Source organism: Triticum urartu, chromosome 4A (genome assembly GCF_056163025.1).
Source record: "Triticum urartu cultivar PI428250 chromosome 4A, HENAU_Tu73, whole genome shotgun sequence".
Taxonomy (NCBI): domain Eukaryota; kingdom Viridiplantae; phylum Streptophyta; class Magnoliopsida; order Poales; family Poaceae; genus Triticum; species Triticum urartu.
The window spans coordinates 610,706,702-610,730,657 of record NC_141876.1 but is presented as its reverse complement, the minus strand read 5'-3'; the positions used below and the strand labels follow the sequence as shown (position 1 = coordinate 610,730,657).

The following is a 23,956-nucleotide window of genomic DNA, read 5'->3' as shown; positions in this document are numbered from 1 at the left end:
AAATAAAGTGCATCAAAGTATTTTTATATTTTTTGTTTAATAGATCTAAATAAAAATGCAAAGGAAAAGTAGATTGCAAGCAAATATATAAGGAAGAATACCCGGGGCCCGTAGATTTCACTAGTGGCTTCTCTAGAGAAAGATAGCAAATGGTGGGTAAACAAATTACTGTTGGGCAATTGATAGAACCTCAAATAATTATGATGATATCCAGGCAATGATCATTACATAGGCATCACGTCCAAGATTAGTAGACCGACTCCTGCCTACATCTACTACTATTACTCCACGCATCGTTCGCTATCCAGCATGCATCTAGTGTATTAAGTTCATAGAAAAATGGAGTAATGCAATAGACAAGATCCGTTTATCTATTGCATAGATATAGATCCCATCTTTTTATCCTTAGTAGCAACAATACATACGTGTTGTTTCCCTTTCTGTCACTGGGATCAAGCACCATATGATCGAACTCACTACCGGGCACCTCTTCCCATTGCAAGATAAATAGATCAAGCTAGGCAAACAAAACCCAAATATTGAAGAAGAAATATGAGGTTATAAGAGATCATGCATATAAGAGATCAAAGAAACTCAAATAACTTCCATGGATATAAAAAGATATGACTGATCATAAGCTCAAAGTTCATCAGATCCCAACAAACACACCGCAAAAAGAGTTACATCATATGGATCTCCGAGAGACCATTGTATTGAGAATTCAGCAAGAGATAAAAAGCCATCTAGCTACTAACTACGGACCCGAAGGTCTACAAAGAACTACCCATGCATCATCACAGAGGCACCAATGGAGGCGGTGAACCCCATCCGAGATGGTGTTTAGATTGGATCTGGTGGTTCTGGACTCTGCGGCGGCTGGATGAATATTTCGTCGACTCCCCTAGGGTTCTGGTATTTTTGGTGTATTTATAGAGCAAAGAGGCGGTCCGGGGGGCACCCGATGTGGGCACAACCCACTAGGGCCCGCCTGGGCCTCCTGGCGTGCCTTGGTGGGTTGTCCCCTCCTTGTGACGCCCCCAGGTGCAAACAAGGCCCATTGCCTTCCTTCTGGCCCATAAAAAATCATTATGGAGTTTCGTGGCATTTGGACATCGTCTGATATTGATTTCCTGCGATGTAAAAAAACATGGAAAAAACACCAACTGACACTTAGCACTATGTCAATAGGTTAGTACCAAAAAATAATATAAAATGACTATAAAATTATTATAAAACATCCAAGATTGATTATAAAACAGCATGGAACAATCAAAAATTATAGATATGTTGGAGACGTATCACCCACCTATATATATGTGGGAGGGGGGGTGGGGGCGCCTAGCACAAAACAGACAATTGCTTAGCCATGTGCGGCGCCCCCCTCCACGGTTTACACCCGCGGTCATATTTTCGTACTGCTTAGGCGAAGCCCTGCGGAGATAAATTCACCATCACCGTGACCACGCCATCATGCTACCAGAACTCATCCACTACCTCACCGTCTTGCTGGGTCAACAAGGCACGGACATCACTGAGCTGAACGTGTGCTGAACGCGGAGGTGCCGTACGTTCTGTACTCAATCGGATGGATCATGAGGAAATTTCTACTACATCAACCGCGTTGTCAAATGCTTCTGCTTACGGTCTATGAGGGTACGTAGACACACTCCCCCCTCGTTGCTATGCATCTCCATGGATAGATCATTGCATGTGCATAGAAATTTTTTGTTTTCCATGCAATGTTCCCCAACAGTGGCATCCGAGCCAGGTCTATGCGTAGATGATATGCACGAGTAGAACACAAAGAGTTGTGAGCAGTGATAGTCATAATGCTTACCACCAACATCTTATTTTGAGTCGACGGTATTGTGGGATGAAGCGGCCCGGATCAACCTTACATGTCCACACACATGAGGCCGGTTCCACTGACAGACATGCAACTAGTTTTGCTTAAAGGTGGCTGGCGGGTGTCTGTTTCTCCTACTTTAGTTGAATCGAATTTGACTATGGCCGGTCCTTGAAGAAGGTTAAAACAACAAACTTGATGAATCACCGTTGTGGTTTGTGCACAGAACAGACAATTTCTTAGCCGTGTGCAGCGCCCCCTCCACCGTTTACACCCCCGATCATATTTTGGTAGTGCTTAGGCGAAGCCCTGCGGAGATAACTTCACCACGCCGTCGTGCTGCTGGAACTCATCCACTACCTCGCCGTCTTGCTGGATCAAGAAGGCGTGGACATCACTGAGCTGAACGTGTGCTGAACACGGAGGTGCCGTATGTTCGGTACTCGATCGGTCGGATCGCGAAGAAAGTTCGACTACATCAACCGCGTTGTCAAATGCTTCCGCTTACGGTCTATGAGGGTACATTGACACAATCTCCCCCTCGTTGCTATGCATCTCCATGGATAGATCATTGCATGTTTGTAGAATTTTTTTGTTTTCCATGCAACGTTCCCCAACAGTGGCATCCGAGCCAGGTCTATGTGTAGATGATATGCATGAGTAGAACACAAAGAGTTGTGGGAGGTGATAGTCATACTGCTTAGCACCAACGTATTATTTTGATTCTACCGTATTGTGGGATGAAGCGTCCCAGACCAACCTTACATATCCATGCACATGAGACCGGTTCCACTGACAGACATGCAACTAGTTTTGCATAAAGGTGGCTGGCGGGTGTCTATTTCTCCTACTTTAGTTGAACTAGCACACATGCCCGTGCGTTGCAACGGGTTAATATAATTACATGCCTCTAGCCCAATATAAGAATGGATAAAGACCCCCACATCTCTATATTCTCTTGTTGAACATGGCACCCTTTAATTAATTAGAGCCAAACTAGTATATTCTTTTTTATTGGCACGTTTCCATAATTTGTTTCAATTATAATTAACCAGCATATTATGTTTTATTGGCACATCGAAGCTACCACTATCAATAATTTATGGCGTCCCTTATTCTGAAGAAGCTGACTTAGCTCGATGCGCCGGATGCGGAGCAGGCCCAGTATGGGAGTGATCGAACTCACGACCTCAAAGACCTGACCACATATTGCTAGCCACTCAAACAAACGCATTCTGCTAACCAATGGTCATCATGAATATTAAAGAATATAATGCAACGTCAGATTCAAAACTTTTTTTTGAACTTTTCAAAAACTGATAACTATGAAATGCCAAATATACTTGGCAACGTGAAGAATTTTCTACCCTTTTTTATATTCGACACATTGTAAAAAAAGACAAGCAAAAATTTGAACAGAACATTTTTTGAATTAACAAACATTTCTTAAAAGCATGAATGTTTCATAAAAATATGATTTTTAAGTTGTGATTGTTTTTGGAAACGGGAACATGTTTTGAACATATAGAAGAATTTAGAAAATGTGTCTTTTAATGCAAAAAATATTTTCAATTTTTTAGCATATCACTAAAACAAGAATACTTATCAAATTTGTAACATTTTTTAAATCTTGAACAATTTGGAAATACCCTAACATTTTTCAGAAAATGGGAATATTTTTCAAAATTCTGGAAAAAATCAGATTGACAAAAACTTAAAATTTCAAACATTTAATAAATAGGAACACAATTTTGGAATTCATAACATGAACTACCGAATATACTTGGCAACATGAACAATTTTCCAAATTATGAACAATTTTCTGAAAATTCCATACATTTTTGGACAAAGCAAGAGTAAAATTTTTGAACGGAACATTTCCTGAAATTCACAACCATTTCTTAAAACATGAACCTTCTTTTAAAAATAAGGACATTTTTTAAGTTGTGAACATTTTTTTAAATGGGAACATGTTTTAAACATGGAGAAGAATTTTAGAAAATGTGTTTCTTTAATGCACACTTTCTTTTCAATTTTTAAACAAATCACTAAAACAAGAATATTTGTCGAATTTGGAATATTTTTAAAATGCATTTGTTTAAACCTTGAACAATTTTGAAAAATTCAAATACTTTTTTAAATGGGAATATTTCTTAATTTTTAAACAAAGTTTGGCACGACAAAAAAGTCCAAACATTTTTTAGACTAGGAGCACATTTGTGTAATTCAAATTTTTTTACGAAATTTTGAATAAAAATTGAAATTGCAAACATTTTATGAAAATTGTGAATTTAAGAAAAAATTAAAAAATAGACTTGCAATGGGAAAAATAAAAAATAAACAGGAAATAAAAAGAGAAAGAAAAAGAAAAGAAAATATTAAATAAAACAACAATGGGCCACCGAGTGTTGGGCGCCCTATGCGTAGCTGAAACTATTTGCCGCATCATGCGGGAAATAGGATTTTTCTAATTTTTGTGTGGGCAGGAAAAACTGGGCTGACTTTACTGGGCCATAGGGCGCGTGGTCCGCATATGAAATTCTGCACTAATCGTTTTTTCCTTTGCTAACGGACATACGAAAGTTTAGTACCACCTCGGATAGAAAAAAAAAAATTCTTTTGACGGTGAACGGATGAAAAAAATCGGAGAAACACACCTTGCTTTATTAGTAGGTCCTTGAAGAAGGTTAAAACAAAAAACTTGATGAATCACCATTGTGGTTTTTGCCGTAGGTAAGAACAATTTTTGCTAGAAGCCCGTAGCAGCCACATAAAACTTGGAACAACAAAGTAGAAGACGTCTAACTTGTTTTTGCTGGGCATGTTGTGATGTGATATGGTCAAGATATGATGTGATATATGTTGATGTATGAGATGATCATGTTTTGTAATATCGACAACCGGCAGGAGCCTTAGGGTTGTCTCTTTATTGTATGAAGTGCAAACACCATGTAATTGCTTTACTTTATCACCATGCGTTAGCGATAGTAGTAGAAGCAATAGTTGGCGTGACGACCTCGAAGCAACGACGCTATGATTGAGATCAAGGTGTCAAGCCGGTGACGATGGAGATCATGATGATGCTTTGGAGATGGATATCAAAAGCTCAAGATTATGATGGCCATATCATGTCACATACTTTTTGATTGCATGTGATGTTTATCCTTTATGCATCTTATTTTGCTTAGTACGACGGTAGCATTATAAGATGACCCCTTCACTAAATTCAAGATAAAAGTGTTCTCCCCAAGTATGCACCATTGGCAAAGTTCGTCGTTTCAAAGCACCACGTGATGATCGGGTGTGATAGACTCTACGTTCACATACAATGGGTGTAAGACAGTTTTGCACATGCAGAATACTTGGGTTAAACTTAACGAGCCTAGCTTGTACAGACATGGTCTCAGAACACTAGAGACCGAAAGGTTGAACATGAGTCATATAGTAGATATGATCAACATAGATATGTTCACCATTGATGACTACCCCATCTCATGTGATGATCGGACATGGGTTAGTTGTTTTGGATCATGTATCACTTAAATAAGTTGAGAGATGTTTATTTAAGTGGGAGTTCATTAGTAATTTGATTAATTGAACTTAAATTTATTATGAACTTAGTCTTAATAGTTTTTTCATATCTATGTTGTAGATCAATATCTCGTGATATAGCTCCCTATTTTTGATATGTTCCTAGAGAAAACTAAGTTGAAAGATGATAGTAGCAATGATGCAGACTGAGTCCATGATCAGAGGATTATCCTCATTGCTGCACAGAAGAATTATGTCCTTGATGCACCGCTAGGTGATAGACCTGTTGCAGGAGCAGATGGAGACGTTATGAACATTTGGCAAGCTTGATATGATGACTACTTGATAGTTTAGTGCGCCATGCTTTACGGCTTAGAACCGGGACTTCAAAAATGTTTTGAACACCATGGAGCATATGAGACATTCCAAGAGCTGAAAATTGGTGTTTTAGATTCATGACCGTGTCGAGAGGTATGAGACCTCTGACAAGTACTTTTCCTACAAAATGGAGGATAATACCTCAGCCAGTGAGCATGTGCTCAGAATGTCTGAGTACTACAATCACTTGAATCAAGTGGGAGTTAATCTTTTAGATAAGATAATGATTGACAGAGTCCTCTAGTCACTATCACCAAGCTACTAGAACTTCATGATGAACTATATTACGCAAGGGATGACGAAAACGATTCCTGAGCTCTTCACGATGCTGAAATGGAGGGATTCCGAATGGCTCTTGCTGAATGGCTCTTGCTGATTGTGGCCTTAAGGATTTAGGCTATGTTGGAGATAAGTACGTTGATACGTCCATTTTGCATAATGTTTTCTTACTGTTATTTATAATGTTTTTATCCATAATAATGCGTTTTGGAGTAATTCTAATGCCTTTTCTCTCATAATATGCAAGGTATACACAAAGAGGGAGAATTTCCGCAGCTGGAAATCTGGACTTGAAAAAGCTACGTCAGGCTACCTATTCTGCGCAACTCCAAATAAGCTGAAACTGCACGGAGATTTTTGATGGAATATTTGAGGAATATTGGAGCAAATAACTACTAGAGGGGGCCCACCAGGTGGGCACAACCCACCTGGGCATGCCAGGGAGCCTAGGCGCGCCCTGGTGGGTTGTGCTCACCCAGGCCCACCTCCGGTGCCCATCTTATGGTATATAGGCCATTTTGCACTAGAAAACATAAGGTGAGGACTTTTGGGACGGAGCGCCGCCGCCTCGAGGCGGAACTTGAGCAGGAGCACTTTTGCCCTCCGGCGAAGCGTTCTGCCGGGGAAACTTCCCTCCCGGAGGGGGAAATCATCGTCATCATCATCACCAACAACTCTCCCATCTTGGGGAGGGAAATCTCCATCAACATCTTCAACAGAACCATCTCATCTCAAACCCTAGTTCATCTCTTGTGTTCAATCTTTTTACCGGAAATATAGATTGGTGCTTGTGGGTGACTGGTAGTGTTGATTACATCTTGTAGTTGACTACTATATGGTTTATTTAGTGGAAGATTATATGTTCAGATCCAATATGCTATTTAATACTCCTCTGATCATGAGCATGTTTATCATTTGTGAGTAGTTACTTTTGTTCCCGAGGTCACGGGAGAAATCATGTTGCAAGTAATCATGTGAACTTGATATGTGTTCGATATTTTGATAGTATGTATGTTGTGATTCCCTTAGTGGTGTGTGAACGTCGACTACATGACACTTTACCATATTTTGGCCTAAGGGGATGCATTGTGGAGCAGCAAATAGATGATGGGTTGCGAGAGTGACAAAAGCTTAAACCCCAGTTTATGCACTATTCCGTAAGGGACCGATTGGATCCAAAAGTTTAATGCTATGGTTAGAATTTATTTTTAATACTTTCCTCGTAGTTGCGGATGCTTGCGGGAGGGTTAATCATAACTAGGAGGTTTGTTCAAGTAAGAACAACACCTAAGCACCGGTCCACCTACATATCAAATTATCAAAGTAGCGAACACAAATCGAACCAACATGATGAAAGTGATTAGATGAAATTCCTGTGTACCCTCAAGAACGCTTTGCTTATCATAAGAGACCGTTTTGGCCTGTCCTTTGCCTCAAAAGGATTGGGCTACCTTGCTGCACTTTTTTTACTACTATCTTTACTTGCTCGTTACGAATTATCTAGCTATCAAACTACTCCGCTACTTACAATTTCAGCACTTGCAGACATTACCTTGCTGAAAACCACTTGTCATTTCCTTCTGCTCCTCGTTGGGTTCGACACTCTTACTTATCGAAAAGAGCTACAATTGATCCCCTATACTTGTGGGTCATCAAGGCCATTTTCTGGCGCCATTGCCGGGGAGTGAAGCGCCTTTGGGGTATCTTCACCTCGTCCAGAACTACAATTAGCTACCCCTCAACCTACTGCACCTACTAAAAATATTGAATATGAAATTCCTTCAGGTATGATAGAACAACTGCTAGCTAATCCTTATGCAGGAGATGGAACCGAACATCCCGATATGCACTTGATTTATGTAGAACAAACTTGTGGATTGTTCAGGCTTGCAAGTTTACCCAGAGATGAAGTTATGAAGAAGGTTTTCCCTTTATATTTGAAGGGAGAAGCATTGGCATGGTATAGGCTATGCGATGATATTGGATCTTGGATTTGAATCGGTTGAAATTGGAGTTCCACCAAAATTTTTATCCTATGCATCTAGTTCATCGTGATCGGAATTATATATAATTTTTGGCCTCGTGAAGGAGAAAATACTGCTCTAGATTGGGGGAGGCTTAAGTCAATGTTATATTCATGTCCCAATCATGAGATCTCAAGAGAAATTATTATCCGAAATTTTATGCTCGGCTTTCTCGTAATGATCAAACCATGCTTGATACTTCTTGTGCTGGTTCTTTTATGAAGAAGACTATTGAATTCGGGTGGGATCTTTTGGAAAGAATTAAACACAACTCTGAAGATTGGGAACTCGATGAAGGTAAAGAGTCAGGTATTAAACTTAAGTATGATTGTGTTAAATCTTTTATGGATACCGATGCTTTTCAAAAGTTTAGCACTAAATATGGACTTGACTCTGAAATAGTAGCCTCCTTTTGTGAATCATTTGCTACTCATGTTGAACTCCCTAAAGAGAAGTGGTTTAAATATCACCCACCTATTAAAGAAGAAATTAAAGAACTGGTACCAATTAAAGAAGAAACTATACTTTACAATGTTGATCCAGTTGTTCCTTCTGCTTTTATTGAGAAACCACCTTTCCGTGTTAGGATAAAGGAACATGCTAAAGTTTCAAATGTGGTTAACAAAAGCTATATTAGAACACCTAAACCTGATGAACAAATTAAAGTAGAACCTAGTATTGCTATGGTTAAAGATCTCTTGGAAGAAGATATGGATGGGCATGTTATTTACTTCTATGAAGAAGCTGCTAGAATGGCCAAACCTGATGAAAAGAATAAACATAGACCTGTTGTTGGCATGCCCGTCATCTCAGTTAAAATAGGAGATCACTGTTATCAAGGTTTATGTGACATGGGTGCTAGTGTGAGTGCTATTCCTTACACTTTATATCAAGAAATTATGAAAGACATATCACTTGCAGAGATAGAAGACATACACCACTACAAAAAAATACACTTCCGTGATGATACGTGTTTGTCACAGTAGGTCACTTTTTTGTCATGCATGTACATCCATGACAAATTTATGACAGAATCAAGATAGTCATACCTGTGCTGTCGTAGAAGTGTTCCATGACATTACCAAAATTATCATCACGGAAGTGTCCACTTCCATGACAATAAATCGCGCGTCACAGAAGTGCTTTCGTCAAGGGTGACCGACACATGGCATCCACCGTAACGGAACACCGTTAAGCTATCGGGTCGGGTTTTGGATCCGATAACCCATTAATAGCCCCAACCAATGGGGATTTTCCACGTGTAAAATCATCATTGGCTAGAGGAAATACATGTCGGCTCATCGTTGGGACAGATGTCATCCACTCACTGGACAGAAGACACCTATGATACGTCGACACGTGGCATGACCCAACAGTGGCCCATTCCTGTGAAAAGGCCGGCCCATTTGACTTGGTCAAAAGCTGGCGGGCCGGCCCATGGAAAGCCTGTTAACGGCCTGTTCGCATATAGCCCATTTACAGCCCGCTAACCCAAGGCCCGTTACGCCCTATCCGAATTAGGCCCAGTAGCGTCATCTGGGCCGTCCAATATGATTCCAGCCCGTTTTCACTTCTGGCCCATGTATAGGCCATGACGTCTTTCGGCCCATATGAGGCCCTCTGTAACTCCTGGCCCATTAGCGGCCCGTGCTGAAACTGGCCCATAATGAATAGTGTATTACTTTACACCCATTAACGGCCCGTTGTGAAACTGGCCCGTAATGAACAGTGTATCACTTTATATTAACGGCCCGTTATTCCATTGGGCCGTTTCCAGCCCAAGTTAACTTTCGGCCTTCTGAGGGCCCATTTATTCTTGGGCTCATTTGCAGCATTCGGTTACTTACGACCCGTTATTGTCATTTTTTGTTTGTGGGCCAAATTCAGCCCGTCGTTACAGTCGGCCCGTTTGTGGACTGTTAGTCTGTCGGGCCATTTTCATAGCATCACCAAATATGGCCTATTAACGGCCCGTTATGGTCAGCCCATAAAATGCATGATTTCCATTAAAGGCCTGCCTACGGCCCATTAAAGGCCCGTACAAGACCCAGAAATGAGTCGGCGGCCCATGGATCCTACGAGACGTAGAAGGCCCATGGATCCTACGAGACGTAGAAGGCCCATGGATCCTACGAGACGTAGAAGGCCCATGGATCCTACGAGATGTAGAAGGCCCATGGATCTGACGGCCCGTGAAGGGCCATGGTCGGGTGAATTGGCCCTTGTTTGAACGATATAGCATATTCAAAGAATTATCCTACTCAATCCTATCACCTCTAAAAAGCCTACACTATTACAACAAAGAGATCAAGGCATAGAAAGGTATAATAATCCTACACTATACAATAAAGAAATTATAGCCGATTATACCCACCGGCCAAATACAGCTCATACATCATGGACGCGCATCAACTTAACTCCATTTGAACTATAATCTCTTCAGAAAATAGGATTGGCCGGATTCAGATAGCACAAATTTCAGTCTGCAAAATCTCCAATTCCTTCATGGTTACCTCAGTGTCTTGTTTCATTTTTTTGACTCCTGCATCTAATACCTGCATGTCCAGTCTCAACTTGTTGATTATACGTTGACAATCATGTACACGTTGTCTTGCCACCTCTAGTTGATGCTCGAGAACATCAGCACATTCCAATTCCAATCCATAATCATTCGGTAACGGCCATGCCGCACTGCTCGCAGATCTTTGTGTTGATGTCACTTCATCCTGAAATGTTTCTGTAAGTACACATGACTAGGGCAAAAATATAGTTACAACAGTGAAGCGAACAAGACACTATTTTGTACTACATGGCAAAATAGGACTAACAATAATGTTACATGTCACTTTCAAAAAAAATGTTACACGTCATGAAGCATTAGCAGGTGATATTTTAAAAATTATAAAAAAGATAGTCTGTGCAGCCTGCATACAGAAATCCCTCTTAGCTCACCAGAGGAGCATGATGTTGGGGCCCAATCGAAAACATAGACAAGTTACAAATTTAGACAGCACGTTGCGTATAAGTAAGCAAGCAGTTGGCCATTCTGTGCCTCAATTAAAGTCTTAGGGAGCATAATGAAGAACAGAGGGTTTCATACAAACATACTACAGCAGGCAAAACTATGCAATCATTAGTGTGATATAAACTAGATTGTGAGCCTCATGCAATAATAGTTGGTTAATAGACTTCAAAGCTTCAAGCACACTTCGACGGAGTAATTAAATGGTAAGGCCTTTAATTATGTCAACTAATAGTGATACAAGTACCAAACATCAGGCATGATTATTTGGGCATCTCATTAACTGAGGAAAAATAAAGCAATTGAAAAGAGAAAATTAACTATGCCTGAAACAAACAAGGAATTGAACTGTTGAGTTGCATACAGTGACTTACCTTAGTAGGTTGAAGAGGCTCAGTGCAGCTCCTACTTCTCTTGCAAGGCTCCTTCCTAACATCTTGTACTTGGAAATCCTCAATCTTATCTTCATTGCACCCCCTTTGCAAGGTGACACAAACTAGTTACTCGTTTGGAAGATAAATATGCATACTTTCCAGTCTGTGAACACAAAAGAATGAGATTATAACAAAACAACACCACATAATGAAACATGACGCATCTCTTGCACTTGCACACAATGAAATGAGCATTTACTATGTCTGCACTATGTAAAAAACTAGACATACCTTCGAACTGGATCTCCAGGTACTCTTGGAGAGCCTACTGTAGTGTACAACCAAACCTTTATGTCACCTATGAGTTAGACGAGGCCCAACTACAGTAGCCCTTAGTGTTTAAATCGTTGACAAGCTCTGTTAGAGTGTTATGTCAAGAAGATCAAGTAATCAAAGCAAACAGTCCTAGTATGACTGGCTGATGCAAACAAGCAATTGAACAGATATGTGAGCAAATCTTACATATCAAGAAAAGAAGCAAAGAAGGAGGCTTAAAGACCATCACTTGACTGACCAGATTTAAGGGGCATTTAAACATCATGTGCAACGTATGAACTAACATAAACATTGCATATTCCAGATTCTATAATGGAATGCACATGTATTAGGTTATGCCATGTATGATGATGCCTAAATGTACATATAGCAGGCATGAGTGATTCATCATTGCATGCACAATTGAATTGCAGGTTAAGGACCAGTTCGATTCCGCCTTTTTAGGGCATATTGTCAAAATAAGCCATAAAAGATGTAAAGAATTCATTTTTGAGTTATGGGCTTGGGCTTAACTAATTTCGCTTTGGAGGGGGGGGGTGTTTCGGGTAGAACCTCACTAAAAATTGAAGGGAAGGGGAATAGTGAAATGACCCTGTTGTCTGCCTATATTACACTCAAAATGCAACTGCTGACGCCTGTGTCACACCTGACCCTCAAGTAAAAACAAACACGCAAGCATTCATTGCCCTGCCCGCTTGCATCTCCTCTCCCCTTTCCCTCTACCTTGATCCCCTGCCTGCAGCACTAGGGTTCCTCCAGCGAGCCATCGCCACTGGTCCCATCTGGCCTTGTCCTCGACGATGCTATGTCCAGCTAGGCTACATGGCCAGCGGGTAGGGGCAAATCTCCCTGGCTTATCCTCCCTCTGGCGCTGCCCCTCATTCTCATGGTCTCCAGCAGCTGCTCCACTGTGGTTCGTCCAACGCACTACTCCGGCGGGCGCTGCACAACTACGGCTGATGCCACACTGCGGCAGAAGGCACCTTATTCCCCCACCCCTCCTCCCAGGCCATGGCCTTGAGGTGCCGTTGAAGGATGAGCTCATCCAACAAGGTGAGGATCTCCTCTGATTTTTTGCCAAATTTTCATTCTGATCCACTATACGATGAATTGCTATGAGCTGCTTCTTCTGCTGCTATATGATGCATTGCTATGAGCTGCTCCTGCTGCTGCTATATGATCAATTGCTATGAGCTGCTACTGCTGTATGATGAGTTGCTATGAGCTGCTGCTGCTATATGATGAATTCCTATGAGCTGCTGCTGCTGCTGCTATATGATGAGTTGCTACAAGCTGCTCCTGCTGCTGCTATATGATGAGTTGCTACAAGCTGCTCCTGCTGCTGCTATATGATGAATTGCTATGAGCTGCTCCTGCTGCTGCTATATGATGAATTGCTATGAGCTGCTCCTGCTGCTGCTATATGATGAATTGCTATGAGCTGCTGCTGGCATATGATGAATTGCAGACTGCTGCTGCTGTATGATGAGTTGCTATGAGCTGCTGCTGCTATATGATGCTTTCAGGTGGTGCTGCTATACGATAATAACCAGCCACTTGGACCATCGAATTTCAATAAATAATTGTTCTTCATTTAAATGTGGGTCATGCGTTCTTCCTTTAAATTAGGCAATGGGATCTCTATGGAAAACATTGACCAAAGTAGATTGTGCCAAGTAGATGGTATCTTTGTATTTGCATTTTGAGCAAATAGTGATGGTCTGTTTTCCTATCATATTAATTACCGCACTGGGTTCAATTTGTGATGTTCGCAAGTCAAATTAATTTCCATATGGGCAGCAAAATGAAAAAAATATAATGCAATCTAGACTTTCCACTGATCATACCAAAGATAAGCTGAAAACGCAATGAAAAGAACTGGTTGGCTTATTACATGGAGCTTATATTCACAGGTGCTTATTTTCTTAGGATAACTCGTAATAACTATCCCTAAGAAACTTGGCTAATAGAACTGGCATACAAATAACATGTCACGATAATTGCAATGGAGGAGTGACATACCATGGCACACTATATAGGCTCACCGCTGCCTCTCCTTTTTTGCGATGTTCCATGAAATTGCCACATACATCTTGTTCTTTTTCATTGTGTAACCCTATCTGCAAGTTGACACAGCTAATTTCAGACATCTCTACATGATACTACATTGCGTATCCCTTGCACATATTTAAACCACCAATTAACGATTGTGTGCGTACCATAAACTAGCCATGACTCTGTATGTTGGACTAGGAGGCACTCTAAGGGAGCCTAATGTAGTGCACTGGAATTCCTACATGCCACCTACGATTTTGTGTAATGTACCGCCCCTGTTCCTAAATATATGTCTTTGTAGAAATTCTAGTATGGACCACATATAGATGTATATAGATGCATTTTCGAGTGTAGATTCACTCATTTTGCTCCGTATGTAGCCTATAGTGGAATCTCTAGAAAGACTTATATTTAGGAACGAAGGTACGAGGTAGTATCATGTATGACATCTACATATCTAATTTAGCAGCCAGTAGTAGAAATCATTGTCTGCACAAAGGGATTACTGGTCGAAAATCCTAGCAAAGCACGCTAGCAGGCACAGAACAATACAAGAGAGAGAGACGCGCTTACAAGATCATAGCAATGCCTCAGTCCAGGATCTTGGTTGGCCAAGCTATTAGATCCAGAAGAAACATCGTCCTTGTAGTTTTTGCCAGCTGCATAACAGGTAACAGCGACTGGTTAGTATATTTGAAGTACATCGGGCAGGTGATGCGGGACGGGTTTAAAGGTGACAAGTACCTAGGCCGTGGCGGGTGCTTGGCATCTCTCCAGACTGTGGGAATCAGGTTAGAAACGTCGAGGGTGATGACGCTGCGCTGGCTGTCGGGGTCCGGTAAGGAGATCTAGAACTGTCAAGTAGGGTGTTTGTGGAGCGGCTCCGGTAGGGTGGACTACGGTGTGGGCGAAGAGGATCTATAGCCGTGGACGAGGGCGTAGGTGAAGCTGCTCCGGTGGTTGGGTTAAGGATGGTGTCGACGATGCAAATCTACGGCCATGGACGGGGCGTCAGAAGCTGCTCCGGTGGTTGGGTTAAGGGTGGTGTCGACGATGCGGATCTGCGGCCGTGGATGGGGCGTCATAAGCTGCTCCGGTAGGTTGGATGAGGGTGCGAGGAAGGGGATCTGAGGCCGTGGACTTGTGAGTTGGCAAAGCGGCCCCGGTAGGGTTGAGAATGGTATAGGCGAAGCTACTCCGGTAGGGTTGAGGAAGGTGTCGGCGAAGCGGCTCTAGTAGGGTTGAGGAAGGTGTCGGCGAATAGGATCATAGACCATCGACGGGGGCGTCGGTGGGGTGGCTCTAGGGGTGTGGACGAAGCGTCTCCGGTGGGGAGTACGAATGAGCCGCTGCAGATGCGCGACGGTTGACAAGAGTACCAGCGAAGCAGATCCGGCGCCGTGGACAAGGCCGGCACTGAATGGGCTGTGGTACAGTGGCGGATGAGCAGTCTACTTGTTTCTAGGGGAGGTGGGAGGGGTAGATGTGGCCGCAGAAGCAGATCCGGCGAGGTGGACGCCGCTGGCAGTGAATGGGCTATGGTATGCCGGTGGATGAGCAGTCTAGGGTTTCGAGAGGGGAGGGTTTAAAGGGCGATGAAGTACGGACGACATAATGTAAGATGCTCTGGTGCTGTGGAGTTAGTCGTTTTTGCGGGAGGGGGAGAGGAAATGGGGGTGCCGTGTAGTGGGGGAACCGGAAGTTACCAAAGCAGCCCTGACCTATCATGTAGATGAGGGCGGTATTGTAACTGTTGGTCTCCGTGCACCAAGGACAAAAGGGGGATTTCGCATGCTAAAGACTAAGGTGGCGGAAATTTTAGAAGGAGGCGGGAGATTTTGCCGCCCGCGGGATCGTTCGTATCTAGTTTCAACTAATTTTGGACCGTGCTTGCGGGAAGGTCATGCTAGACTGTGTACACGGGGCACGCGTCAGCAGTTAATAACTGGTGTGAAGTCCACCCCAGAAAAAGACAATGACTCGGGATGATGCGCCGATAACTTGGACGTTCACACGGGCGCGGCCAATCGTACGGGTGTAATGGCGCATTCACAAAAAAGGGATCAAACGCTCAGCCTATGTATTTCTTGTGTAAATAGATAATTTAGTGCCATTGGTTATTTACTTTAAACATAATGCATTGATGTGTTAGTGTAGAGGCGCACAAAAAGAAATGGATATTGTAGTCAGCTACTTAAAAGTGTTACCTCATATGATTACATAGCCTCCATTTCATAAATTGCGTACCCGTTGAATTCATATATGAATATTACATATATTACTTCAAAATAGAAACTTAAATCATCCAAGACTAATGAATTTGAATGCAAGAGTAACAATGGTGCATGTTCATGATAGCTACATTGGTTGTTTGAAGAAACATCACTGTAACTTTGGCATGCACAACTAAAAAGGCTTATTTAAATAGAAAAAAATGTGACATGTGAGTGTCCAATCTTTATAGCGTTGAATCGATATTGTACCTTTGGCCACGATACGAAGTAGATATTGACTTATTTAAAAGCGATGTAGCGATCGTGATACGTGAATGAATTGTGCAATCTCTCTCACACGCATGCATATCTCATTTCCCTGTGGGCTTCGGAATCACACACGCGCACTTCATGTATTTCTCTCCCTCCGTCAGGGTTAAATTCGTCTTTCTACCCCATCCTACAAGTCTCTCACACAGAAACACACACGCTCTCTATGTCTAACACGCCCACCCCTTTAATTCCGCCCACCCACAGCCACTAATGTCTCTCACACATATGCTATCTACCTATCCCTTAATATAGCTAGATATGTGTCACACAAACTTCTTCTCCCTACTAGCAAGATGCCCATGCGTTGCACGAAACATCAAGATGCATTTGTATGAGAAGTTTATCTTGTGGGAGAAAAGGATGAACGAGGGAATGCCTTATTTGCAAATGCGGAGAGGGGTGTGGGTATCTTTTTACAAAATTGCCATAGTTTCCTTCGTGTCCGTCGGATATAAATTGGATGGCCTATATTGCAGGATGGCAGGAACACCATCATCACCAACTCTGTTTTTTATAAGAGTAGAGATATGTGAGTGTCACTGCCCCCCCTACACACCCACACTTCCCAACACCAAAGGAGTAGGGTGACACCTCGATCTTGATACTAATCTATCGAATGGCTTCTCTCTCAAACATACACACACACATACTACCCGGCACCGAAGGAGTAGGGTGGCACATCGATCTTGATAATAATCTATCTACTCCTCTTTCAAACACACACACACACACACTCGCTAGTTGTGCCTCTGTGCCTACCGCGCACACTCTCGATACGTCTTTCTCCCCCTCCCACAGCAGAAGGGTGACAACTCGATCTGATCATAATCTGTCAATTGGTTTCTCTCTCAAACATTGTGTTTCGGTGCCTCGCTCGGTAGCCCCCTCGATATGTAGACTTCTCGCGCACGCACAGCTGTAGTGACGATGATGCTGAACCCAGTGTGCTTTTTTTTACCGGCCTCATGTGATAGTTTTCACCCTGTTTTCTGTTAATTAACAAGGCAACCTTTTCTTTGTTACTACTAGTGAATCTGAAATCATTCCGGGGAGACATAAAATATATCACTTCAAGCCAATTATCGCAACAACTATTTTAAAAGACATAAGCTAGCTTCCTGTGCGTTGCACGGAACATCAAGATGCATTTGTATGAGTAGTTTATCTTGTGAGAGAAAAGGTTGAACGAGGGAAGGCCTTATTTGCGAACATGGAGAGACGTGTGGGTATATTTTTGCAAAATTGCCATAGTTTCTTTCCTATCCGTTAGATATAAATCCGACGGCCTATATTGCAGGATGGCACGCACACCATCATCACCAATTCTATTTTCTACTCCCTCCGTCCGAAAATACTTGTCATCAAAATGGATAAAAAGAGATGTATCTAAAACTAAAATACGTCTAGATACATTTCCTTTTATCCATTTTGATGACAAGTATTTCCGGACGGAGGGAGTATTTCAACAAGTGACTATGACCGGACCTTACCAACATACTCAAAAAAGTACTCCCTCCTTTCCGGTTTATAAGGCTCAATTCAAAAATCTCACTAACCAAGGTAGATGATGAGTGGTGGAATATTTTTTGTAGTTTGCAAAATCACCCAATTAATGCTCTTGTTTTCCTCAAAAAATTATGTTTATGAATGAATTAATTGCAATGCATGCATGCATTGGTCAGGTTTCTCTTAATACTTGCATGCAATGATTTAATGCACCTTGAAGTCTGAACATGTGATGGGGAACAACCAAATTGAGCCTTATAAAATGGAAAAACTAAAATTTTGAGATAAGCCCTATAAACCGGAAAGGAGGGAGTAGTCCATAATTTTGATGTTACCCTCTTTTCTTGGCGGTGCAGTGCCATCTGGATACCTCATAAATAAATAAAGTACCACATGATACTAATATATGATACATGGCGCATGAGTACTAAGTATTATTAATACAGTTTTGCTAGAACTCATCTAGATGAGATATAATTTGGTCTCATTCATCTTTTATAGCCATCGGATGTGATGCTATATAAGATGCGTGTGTGCTGACGTGGGTTGTATTTGTTCTTGTGCAACGAACTGACCACTGCATGTCATGTTTGATAGTCTCAAGTCATTAAAAGCATACAAGCCCCACATCTCTTCTTGGTTGATTCCTCTATTTATGTCAAAAAATAAGAAACAACGTGAGAGTTAATGCACCACGCCTATGTGTTTACTATTTGGTTTTCGTAAGATGACTTAATACTCACCTAGACAGAGGGGGTATTCGATTTGACAGCGGGCGGCGCAGTTCCCAATACGGCTTTAATGCAGACGAGGGAGCGAGTAGCGGTTCCCGATATGTTGAACGGCCAATGCGTCCTTCTTCAATTAATGCGTGAGGGGTACCCTCGAAAAAAATTAATGCATGAGGGAAGTAATGGGAGGAGGTCCGGGAAAAGAGGCTGCACGATGTGAATGCAACGCAGTTTGCCTCATTGCCCTCATATAAAGGCGCCCCTCCATTCCAATGCATCTACCACATCATACGCACCTAAGCATTTGCCTAAGCACCTACACTAAGAGCAAAAGAGCTCACTCCAGACCCATGGCGGCGATGCTCGTGCGCGGCCAGCGGCTGCGCCAGATGGTCCACGATGCCGGCCTGCGGCATGGCGCCGAGGATCGTCTCCAGACGGTGTTGGAGACCGGCTGGTGGATGGCCGCCTTCGACGCCAACTACGACTCTTAGTTGGACCAGATGATCGTTGCCACCAGCAACAAGTTCACCGTCCTCAAGAAGCTCACGGACGACATCGCCGTGCTCCTCTAGCCCGCGCGCCCGGGCTCCTCATTGCCTGCCACCCTAATCGGCCTCCATGGCCGGAACCTCTTTCAAGCACTGGTGGCCCCGCGACTGCCCGCCAATGCCACAAAGAATGTCCACCTGGAGGTCGCGCTCGCCGCGAGGCGTCTCGCCCTGCAAGAATTCATCGACCTACACATCCACATGTACAAGGAAAAATCATGTACATAGGTATCTACAAGGCCAGTGAGGACGCTACGATGTTGACTTTCCTCAACCGGCTGGAAGCCTTGGATGCCTTTGCTGAGAAGCACCTCGACCTCACCACAAAAGCCGCCGCTCCTTAGCTGCCGGTCGGTGGCCCGGCGCACTAAGTTGAGGAGGAGGAGGTCGTACGTTCGTGGATCCATCTTTCTTCTTGCCTTCTGTAACCACCACTGCGATCACATCATCGTGGCCTTAATTCTTATTGTGCTGTTGCATTCTCGTTCCAGTCAATACCGACATGTGCGACCCCTTTGCTTAATTATATGCATCACTGTAACTAGTACTCCATCCGTCAATTTATAATTTGTGCTTACCTTTTCCATCAACTTCGTGCAACAAGCGGGCATCTTGCTAGAAACACTAGAATATGTCTATATAATCTGTATGTGATAGTCCATTTGAAATCTCAAAAAGACAAATATTTAGGTACGGAGGGAGTAATATATTAGGAGTATATCAAAACAATAGTGATTTCTTTCAAGTCTATGAACAAATACTACTATTCTACTACTTTGGATTCGTCGCAACGCACGAGCACATTGCTGGTAAAAGGAAAAGGCCTGCCGCGTTTGCGTCTCACCCCCACACGCCTGGGAATCGGGAGTACAACATAGCCCGTCCGGCACGACACATGGCTTAGGGAAGGCGTGTTTCCTAGCATTTTCACTTTCATGTGGGACCGCCGTTGAGCAAACCAACACCCCGCCCACCGTCGGGTTGGAAAAAAGAAACGAGGGGAAGATCTAGCTGTAGCACGGAAGCCAAGAAATTTGGTGTCAGACGGGGCTCGTTGATAGAGTAGGAGCATTCCGTACTAGTACTACTCCTACTAGTACCAAGTTGGTACTCCTAATACTATATTACTAGTACTACCACTATACAACTAGTAGGTACGTGCATGGCACAACATCGTAGGAAAAAAAGGGAAGATCTTGTTTTGGGTGATTTATCTTTTCTTCAATCAACGTAGTATGAATAATATGATGTGGAGGGCACCCATGAAGCTTATGTGGCTTGGTTGCATGGCTACGGAACGTTACAGAAAAATAAATAGATAATGTGTTTAGAGTGCACTCCACTAAATAGATATATATATACTTTGGATCCATTGCAACGGACCAGCACATCTATATCTATACCCCCTATATAGTGTGTGAAAACTTTGAAAGTTGGTCGTTGGATGAAGCCAATCCGATGGTACAAAGATGGCAAATCCGAGCACTACTGGCCGCTGGATATCATCCACCAGATTCTGCCACATGTATAATCTAGAAGACTCCATGGTTGAACTTAATTCATGAGTAAGGGCCTCTTTGATTCATAGGATTGCAGAAACATAGGAATAGGAAAAAAGTAGGATTGGAATGGCATGTTCATTGGATCCCTATAGGATTTGAGTTTGTTTGATTGTGTCACATAATAAACAAAGGATTTCTTTCAAGAGGTTGGAGTGCATGTTAGAATTCTTGTGAAATGTAGTACAAATGAATCCTTAGGAAAATATTCTGCATGATTCAATCCTATGAATCAAACGACCAACGTAGGAAAAATTCCTAAGGATTCTAATCCTTCAAAGATCCTATGAAAATCCTTTGAATCAAACAGACTCTAACTTTGCCACAACTAAGCTTAGGCAAAGTTATTAGTTCTTCAAAATGAGAGAAACAAGTTGGCAAGCCTAAGGGAATCTTGCCACGTTTTGTGTGTGTATGTCATGTGGGGCCTTAGTGTGGCTTGCCTAAGGTGTGGCTTGAATCAAACACTCGCCTAAGTTAATCAAACTTTCCTAACCTTACATTCCACCAGATTTTGCCACATGTTAGAATCCAGAAAGCTCCACATGTAGAAGCATAATGCACAAACCACCAGAATCTCATGCGTGCAATGCACGTGTACCTTAAACAAAGGGACCTTAAAATCATGTCCGTAGTCAAGTTCCCATATGTCCACTATGTAACCATAATATGTGTCCTTTCCACTCTTGCTTGCTGCATCAAAGCGGACACCGCTGTTTTGGTTGGTGCTCTTTTGATCTTGGGCGATCGTGTAAAATGTATTCCCATTTATCTCGTATCCTTTGTAAGTCAATACAGTCAAAGATGGTCCCCTGGACAACAAGTACAACTCATCACAAACAGTGTTGTCACCTCTGAGACGTGTTTCCAACCAACTGCTGAAAGTCCTGATGTGTTCACATGTAATCCAGTCGTCACACTACTCCGGGTGTTTGGAGCGCAGACTGTTCTTGTGTTCATCGACATACGGGGTCACCAAGGTAGAGTTCTGTAGAACTGTGTAGTGTGCTTGAGACCAAGAATATCCGTCCCTACATATTATTGAGTCACTTCCAAGAGTGCCTTTTCCAGCCAGTCTCCCCTCATACCGCGATTTAGGCTGACCTATCTTCTTAAGGCCAGGAATGAAGTCAACACAAAACCCGATAACATCCTCTGTTTGATGGCCCATGGAGATGCTTCCTTCTGGCCTAGCGCGGTTACGGACATATTTATTTAGGACTCCCATGACCTCTCAAAGGGGAACATATTGTGTAGAAATACGGGCCCCAGGATGATAATCTCGTCGACTAGATGAACTAGGACGTTGTAACGCCCGGATAATTAAGCTACAGTGAACCTCTGCTAATGATGCCACGTCACCTCGGTTACTGTTCCTAATCTCGTGTTAGTTCGAAACTGATTCAAATTCAAATTCAAAATCAACCAGGGGATAAAACTTTTCAAAATTTAAAACAAAAATGTTCGGGGTGTGCAAATAAATGCCTAGGAATTTATGGTGTGGGATCCATGCCTTTATAAAAGACCTAAATACTTAAAATGGATCAAACAGAAAAGATAAAAAAAATATAAAAGGACCCCCCCCCACTGGGCCAGACGGCCCAGCCGGCCAGGCCACCACCGGCCCAACTGGGCAAAGGCCCAGCCGGCCACCCCCCCCATAACCCACACCCCCGAAACCCTAACCCCACCCCGTCGCCCCACTCACCCCCCACTCCCCACCTCTCCTCTCGCCCCCACTCCCCCCCCGATCCAATCGGGATCGGGCCCGAACCCATCGCCGCCTCCCCGACGCATCACCGGCGCCGCCCCGCCCGTCGCTCGCCGTCGTCCTCACCCCCTCCCCCTTTCCTGGACCGGAAGGGGCCCCCCCTTCCGTCGCCGCCACGCCAACCCCCGCCGTCGCCGCCTGCCCTCGCTCAAGGGCCCGGCCCCGTGCCCCTGACGCCATTCCGGCGCAGCCCCGCCACCTCATCACCATCGCCGGACCCCCCCCCCCCACCGGACTGCATCCTCCTCCCCGCCGGCCTGCATCCCCTACGCCGCTCGTCACCGTCCTCCTCCTCAACCCCCGCTGTCCCGTCCCTACGAATCCCGGTGAGGCCACGGCTTCGTCCTCCTCCTTCCCTGCCTCTGCTCGAGGCCGACCGTGCGCACGCGCACCCCCGCGTTGGCCACACCGTCGCCCCTTGCCGTTCTTGGCCATGCCCCGCCACGAGGTGCAGCAGCAGCTGCTGTGCTGCGGCGGTGCGGCCACCACCACTGCAGCGCCCCGTCGCCGGTGGCCTCGCCCCTCTGCGCCGCCTCCCCTCACCGCCTGCCCCCCTGCTGCTCCGGCTGGCGCCCCATGGCACCGTGCCTCGCCACGCCTAGTCTCCGCCCTCTCCTCCTCCCACGGCCGCGCCACCGCGCCACTGGCCGCACCAGCGCCACCCCTCGCCTCCGCCCGCCGTGGCCCCGGCTGGCCGCGCCGGCGTGCCCCGCCGTCGGTGCCCCGGCGGCCTCGTCCCGCCCTGCGGGCGAACGCCCGCTCGGGTGCGCCCGCACCCGGCGCCCGACGCTGAGAACCACTACCCGTATGCCCGTTAAGGGCCTTGGCCCTATGACAAGGGGGCCCCGCCCAGAACGATTAAAAAAAAGGAATTAAAATTAATAATAATAATAAAATTAATTAATTAATTAATTAATTAAGGAATTAATTAAGTAATTAATCACAATTAGATTAATCAAATTAACTAATTAGTCTAATTAAACTGTGATTAGTTTAGCTAAAACCTGATTAGCCTAAACAGGGTATGACAGGTGGGCCCCGCTGGACCCACACGTCAGTTTGACCAGTCAACGCCCCTGTTGACTGCTGACGTCATGCTGACGTCATCAACACTGTTTTGGATAATGTTAGATTTAAATAATTAATTAAATTCCAGAAATTATTAAAATCTTTAGAAAATCATATCTTTTAATCTGTAACTCGGATTAAAATATTTTCAACATGAAAGTTGCTCAGAACGACGAGACGAATCCGGATACGCAACCCGTTCGTCCGCCACACCCCTCTAACCTATCGAACTCGCAACTTTCCCCCTCCGGCTCCTCTGCCCGAAAACGCGAAACACCGGGGATACTTTCCCGGATGTTATCCCCCTTCACCGGTATCACCTACTACCGCGTTAGGGCACCTCTAACACCGTAACTTGTAATGTCATGCATCACTATGC

At 43.8% G+C, this 23,956-nt stretch overlaps 1 pseudogene; it reads left to right on the top strand.

Annotated features, from left to right (window-relative positions):
• LOC147977312 (uncharacterized) overlaps positions 1 to 23,506 on the top strand; it is a 41,474-nt pseudogene extending 17,968 nt beyond the window's left edge.
• Positions 23,507 to 23,956: the final 450 nt, after the last annotated feature.